Source organism: Lontra canadensis, unplaced genomic scaffold (genome assembly GCF_010015895.1).
Source record: "Lontra canadensis isolate GAN:19392208 unplaced genomic scaffold, GSC_riverotter_1.0 scaffold27, whole genome shotgun sequence".
Taxonomy (NCBI): Eukaryota; Metazoa; Chordata; class Mammalia; order Carnivora; family Mustelidae; genus Lontra; species Lontra canadensis.
Genome location: NW_022631021.1, coordinates 18,130,608 through 18,137,452, shown reverse-complemented (window position 1 = coordinate 18,137,452; position 6,845 = coordinate 18,130,608). Strand labels below are relative to the sequence as shown.

The following is a 6,845-nucleotide window of genomic DNA, read 5'->3' as shown; positions in this document are numbered from 1 at the left end:
TACTCCTCCCACCTGTGTCTACAGTTAAAATTTCCTAGGTATTGACTCAGTTTTGCACTGACACCTGCAATGCTCTTCCTTGAAACACCACTGCCCAGACCACATCCTGCTTGGATTCTCTTATTCTGTCATTTCTGTTCTTGTATTTTCCCAATTACTCCTAACACCTGTCTAGTTTCCTTGCTCTTCACCTGGTGACACGGGACAGTAAGTGAAATCTTTGCCTTAGAGCATAAGATTAACATGGAAGGGAGTTGGGAGAGAGAGTATCCTCCTTTGGAGAACCTGTGAAGAGGTCGTGCTTGGAGCTGGATGATGAATTCCAAACCTTGTTCCCACACCAAGGGTGGAAAGTGCTGGAAGAGCAAAGGATGGGGACTTGCTACCAGCACCTGCCAAGGAGGAGGGTTGAGGGTGCTTGCCCTCTCTTCAAGGCCTGCAGGAGGGGCTTTAACAATACCATTCCAAGAGCTAGATACGTGATTCCTAGAATCACAGCGTCAGAGCCAACGGAAGAGGAACACTCTCCTGAGAAATCCAATGGCCCAGAGACCAGCTGGGTGGCTGTTGAATGAGATACTCTGGGCTCCAGATGAACCCAACCTTCTAGAGTTTGTCCTGACTTTCCTCCTGGATGAGATCCAGGTGCAAGCAAGAGGCAGATGCAGCATGGGCTCGCCTCAGGTCTTGTCTCAGACCACCTGGAAGAGCCATTTCAGCTCAGCACAGAGAAACTGAAGATGGCCCTCGAGTCCTAGGAGCTTCAAGCAGCCAGCAGATAGAGATGCATATGCCCAGACCCAGAGAATTTCAGGGAAGGTCCACAGTGATGGGGCACACTGCCAAAACACCTACAAAAGCACCAGTGACAAAAACTGTCACCTAGTCATCAGGACAAAATGCATGAAGCCAGCATGGCTGAACAGGCTGGCAAAGGAGGAGGAGATGGGTTGGTGGGGAGCAGGGGAAGAGGAGGGCCACTGACCTGCCCTTTCTTCTGTAGGATGGCCTCACGGGTGAAAGGTCGGGAGCCACAACTTCATATCTAGTGCTCATTTGGACTCTAAAAGGGGCCTGATGTTTCCTATTTCTGGATTGAGGATATTTGCATTAGCTGTGAGTGACCAGAAGGATCACAGGGAGAAACGGGGAAAAAACTGTTGGATGCCTATGTTTTTCCCAAATCAGGCTTGTTTAATAGATCAATTAATTTTCCCACCTGCATTTTTATCTTGTAAAGATGGTACAATATTTATCATTTCTAGTGACTTTTTTTTGCCAAAATTAAAGAAAAGCAACTTGAGAGCGAAATGATATGCTTTTGAAACTGGGGAATGAGGATATATTTGCTAAATGTGAAGAAACTTCACACAAGGACATTAAAGATTGAGCTTATTCTGTCTTTAACTACATTACCACACATTGAAATAATATTCCATAAAAGTACCTTTCACAGTTGAGCTATCTCTGGGATTCAAAATCTGTGTTATTTTCCACTTTTGCTCTGTAGCCTTTTGGAGAGGAAAGCAAACAAAATCACTGGAGTCTATTCAGTTGGGGGAATCCTGTGGAAATACCAAAGACATTCTACTTCAGATTGAAACCTCCTGTAAAAGTTGGTTTTAAATTTCAGGTTCTCCTTAGGGAAGAATCTTAATTTAAAATTCTTGCTAAGTCAAAATGCCACAGAGGATAAAAGATCTTCAGAGTTTCCCTTAGCTGGGCTGCTAACAGGAGCCAAGTGGGAGAAAACCAGCATCTGGAATAGTATAGCTGAGGTCTACAGGCTCCACAGGTGTGGGAGGGAAAGGGACAGTGGTGTCTGTGACATCACCTTCCTTTTGCCACAAGTCATTTGCAGAATGGCTTTCTTTCACAACCAGGTATGTGTGGCATAAATACTTCTGTTGCTGTAGAATTTGAAACAGAGAATTTGAAGCTTTGGTTTCAAGGACTGAGGTCTTGATTTTAAAGGAGAGGCTCCATTGGCAAGGCCTACTCACTTGTGCCATGAGTGTGGCCATTCCCACCCACTGGCCTCTGAGAATGCAATGAGAGGACTCTCCTCTCTCCAGGATGTTGCTCCTGGCACTGGCCAATATCCACCCTTTATAAGGCAAACTCTTTACATCGAAAATTATTTTTTATGTTAATGTATAATATACAAAAAGTTTATATGTATATATATTCAAAACAATTATAATAGAAATTAAACAAGAACTCCCCCTCCCAAACAAATATACAAGTAGCTCAATGGAACTAACAGAGAGCTCAGAAATAAACCTGCACTTAGATGGTCTGTTAATCCATGACAAAGGAGAAAAGAATATACAATAAGGAAAAGACAGTTTCTTTAATAAACGGTGTTGGGAAAACTGGACAGCAACATGCAAAAGAATGAAATGAGACCACTTTCTCATGTCATACACAAAAATAAACTAAAAAACGAGGGAACTTGGTGGCTCATTTGATTAAAAATCTGACTCTAGATTTCAGCTCAGTTCATGATCTCAGGGTCATGAGATTGAGCCCCAGGTTGGGCTCTGCGCTCAGCAGGGAGTCTCCTTGAGATTCCCTCCCTCTCCCTCTGCCGTACCCCCTTTCTCTGTCACTCAAAAATAAATTCAAAATGGATTAAAGACCTACATGTGAGACCTGAAATCATAAACCTCCTATAAGAGAACACAGGCAGTAGTCTCTTTGACATCGGCCATAGCAATATTTTTTTAGATATGTCTCCTGAGGCAAGGGAAACAAAAGCAGAAATAAACTATTGGAGCTACATCAAAATAAAAAGCTGTTGTGCAATGCAGGAAACCATCAACAAAACAAAAAGGCAATCTATTGAATGGGAGAAGATATTTGAAAGTGATATATCCTATGAGGGGTTAATATCCAAAATTTAAGACTTGCACAACTAAACACCAAAACCCCACAAATAATACAATTAAAAAATGGGCAGAGGATCTGAATAGACATTTTTCCAAAGAAGACATACAGATGACCAACAGACACATGAAAAGATCCTCATCAGTCATCATCAGGAAAATGCAAATCAAAACCACAAAATGAGCTATCATCTCACACCTGTCAGAATGACTAAAATAAAAAACACAATAAACAAGTGTTGGTGAGGATGTGGAAAAAAAGCAACTGCCATGTACTGTTGATGGGAATGTAAATTGGTGCAGCCACTGTGGAAAACAGTGTGCGGATTCCTCAAAAAATTAAAAATATAATTACCATATGATCCAATAGTTCCACTACTGCATATTTACTTATAAAAAATGAAAACACTAATTAAAAAAGATATAATGCACCCCTTTGTTTATTAGAGCATTATTTACAATAGCCAAGATATGGAAGCAACCCAGGTGTCCTTTAATGATGAATGGATAGAAAAGTGCTATGCACACACACACACACACACACACACACACACACACACACAGGAATATTATTCAGCCACGAAAAATAATGAGATTTTGCCATTTGCCAAAACATGGATGGATCTAGAGGGTAGTATGCTAAATTAATCAGACTGAAAAAGATAAATATATGATTTCATTCATACATGGAATCTAAAAAACAAAACAAATGAATAAACAAGCAAAAAGCAGAATGAGACTATAAATACGGAGAACAAATTGATGGTTGCCAGAGGTCAAGGTGGTGGGGGGATGGGAAGAATGGGTAAAGGAGAGTGGGACATACAGGCATCCGGTTATGGAGTGAATAAATCATGGCATTAAAAGATACAGCATAGGGGATACAGTCAATGGTATGATGACAGTGGTGTCCGGGTACAGAGATGGTATCTATGCTTGTGATGAGCACAGCATGTAGTGCAGAGATGTGTTCAATCACAATGTTGTACACCAGAAACTAATGTAACATTGTGTGTCAACTATACTCAAAAAACATTAATAAAAATGACAACTCTTACATATCAGCCAGCTCATAAACAGAATATTGCCAACATTTTTGAATTCCTCTCTATGCCCTAACTGATGGTGGCTTTCCCTTCCCCACTCTCCAGAAGGAACCTCTCTCCAGAAGTTTTGTTTCTCCATCCCTTGCTTCTTTTTTAAATATTACCACATATGCATATATCACTCATCAATACATTATTTAGCTTTATCTTTTTTTGAGTTTATATAGATATGGAACTATGTATGGTCTATAGTCTTTGTATCTCGTTCTTTCATACAATTATATTTTTTAGATTCATCCATATCAATACACGTAGTTCTTCTTCCTTTTCTTTTTTTCTTTTTTAAAAGTCTCTGAAGTTATTTAACTATTGCAACTATATGATAATTGGTACACATTTTGGTACTGAAGTCATGAACTGTTGAGAACAAGAAGCAGTGTGTAATAGTAACAGGGTTTGTATCTGACAATTACAGCATTGAGCGAATCTCTTCTGTGAACTCTGTGGTTGGTTTTGCAATTGGCCCCTTTGCAGTAGATCCTGGTCTCCATGCTTTCTTCAGCAGCTGTCTCTGACAGTCCTCATCTTCCTCCTCCTCATGTAGTCCTTGGAAATTATTTGTCCAGCGAATTTAATAGTCAGTCCTTCATTGAAGTGACACTTCCTTTTCATTTCAAATTGTCGCTTTTCTCCTTGTTCTTCAGGAGAGAGGTCTCTCTCCTCGTCCACACTGCTTTCTTATTCGTGAACCCCATACTTTGGCTGAGAGTGTTCAGCAGCAGCTGATTTCTTAGGGAAGGAATCTGGAGTCAGGGCAGCAATGGTTTCTGAACCACTGCACCCATCTTCACCGTTACACCGTACTATGGTGAGGAGGGCCCGGTTCTTCTATTCTCATCAAACCATTGTCTTTGTCTGCTGGGTGATAGGTGGCCAGAATGTTCACTTCATCCCACTTCTGGGATTTTTTTCCCCAGCTCTTCGTGGACTCTCTTGCTGGGCTGCTTGGCCAAGGCCTCTAGAGAGGAAGTTGCAGAGCTCATGCTCCTCAGGACCCCCTCGATGGGCTGATGTGAGGCCGACCAGGGCTCTTGAGGTCCAGGGTTGGTGGTCAGCTTAGCCCAGCTGCCTGGCACCGGATCCAGGAAGGAAAGGGCTGGGTGCCAGCATGCACTTACCAGGCTACCTCTGGGGCCAGAGTGGCCGCACCTGCTATGGGGTCGGCTCCCTGAGTCACGACTCGAGGACCCCAATGCCAGGGTGGAGTCAATTGTCACCACACACCCTTCACCACCCGCAATTATCTGCCACTGATGCTCTCCTTCCTTTTCAATGCTGTGTAATGGTCTGTGGTCTGTGACTCCCATCAATTTTATGTTAGCTTTTTTTGGTTGACATCAAGACATTGACTTTTTTTTTTCTCTCTTAGAAATACTGCTACTATGACCACTCTTGAACATGGCTTCTGCAATGCAACTGCAATAATTTCTCTTTGGTTACAATCCTTAGAAAAGGTAACTAAATGGTAAAGTGTAAGCAAATGCAATTTTACTGGGTGACACCAAATTATTTTCCGAAGTAGTTGTTCGGATTTGCAATCACACCGACAGTGTATGAGAGTTCCCACTGTGGCACATCCCTGCTTATCATTGGTACCATCAAACTTTACATCTCTCTCCGTTTGGTGCATGTGAAATGATAACTAATGATATTAATTTGCATCTCCCTGGTTAATGCAATGTCTAACTTAATGAGATTGGTCATCTTTTCAGGAATTTTAAGAAGCATTGCTGCTTCTTTCCTCTTTTGTGAAATTCCTTTTCCTTCCTTTTGCCTGCTTTATAGGGTTATTTTTTTTTATTGTGTCATAGATGTTCTTTATTTGCAGTCTTTTAAGTGTCCTGCAAATACTGCTTCCCATTGGTGCCTCATCTCTTCCCTCACTTCATGATGGCTCTGTTGAATAGTACAAATAAAAGTTTTAAAGTTTTGATGTAGTCGAACATAACAATGCTTTCTTCATGATGTGTATTGAGAACTCCTTCCTCTAAGGTCATAAATAGAGTATCTTCTAAGTGTTCAAAAATTTGGTCTTCACATTTCAATCTTAATCAGTGTGGAGTCTGTATGCGTATTTTATGCTTGACCAGTTACATATTTTCATACCTGCCTAGATCTGCTGGCACCAGAATATAGGCTGGAAAACATAGCACAGCCGTGCATGTCTTCAGTGAGGACCCACGGGACACTCCAGTGACCCTCCTTTAGCCCCACAGCAATGGTGCAGATACGGGGAAGGACGTGACGCTGGCTTAGAACCTCCAGGCTCTGTACGAACCAATAACTCTTCTAGCTAGGACAGAGCTTTCAGGGGCTGGCAAGGATGCCTAGTTAGAACTTATATGGAGTCAGGGAAGCTTCCCACAAGATATTTATGGTTCATTTACAGTCATCCAGAACAAATATATTCAATCAGGGGTAATTTGTTATCATAAGCATTGCTGCTTCGACACATAGCTGAAATTCTACCTTTATCAGGTTTCAAGGGAAACAGGAGAAAAGGTAACACAAGGTCAATTTCCCATGTATTGTGTATGTGTGTGTATGCATGCTTGTGTGTCACTTTGTGATGGCATTTTTGACCTGACAATTTTGTGTTGGCATTTGTGACCTGTCCCCTTAGCTAGGCTCTTGTCCCTGTGAGGCGGTCTAGCTGTTGTTGTGAAGTAGTGTTGCACATGTAATTAAAGCCCTTAAATAGTCGACTCTAAGAAGATTATTCTGGATTATCTGGGTGGGCCTCATTGAATCTGTTTGAAGGTCTTAAACATTGGATAAGGATTTCCCCAGGAGAGAGAGGTAATTCCACCTGGGGTTGATGGGCTTTGGCCAGTTCCAGTCGAGTTCCATC

At 41.7% G+C, this 6,845-nt stretch overlaps 1 pseudogene; it reads right to left on the bottom strand.

The window, feature by feature from the left end:
• Positions 1-4,344: 4,344 nt before the first annotated feature.
• On the bottom strand, positions 4,345-5,301 carry LOC116871778 (annotated as a pseudogene).
• Between the last annotated feature and the right edge of the window lie 1,544 nt (positions 5,302-6,845).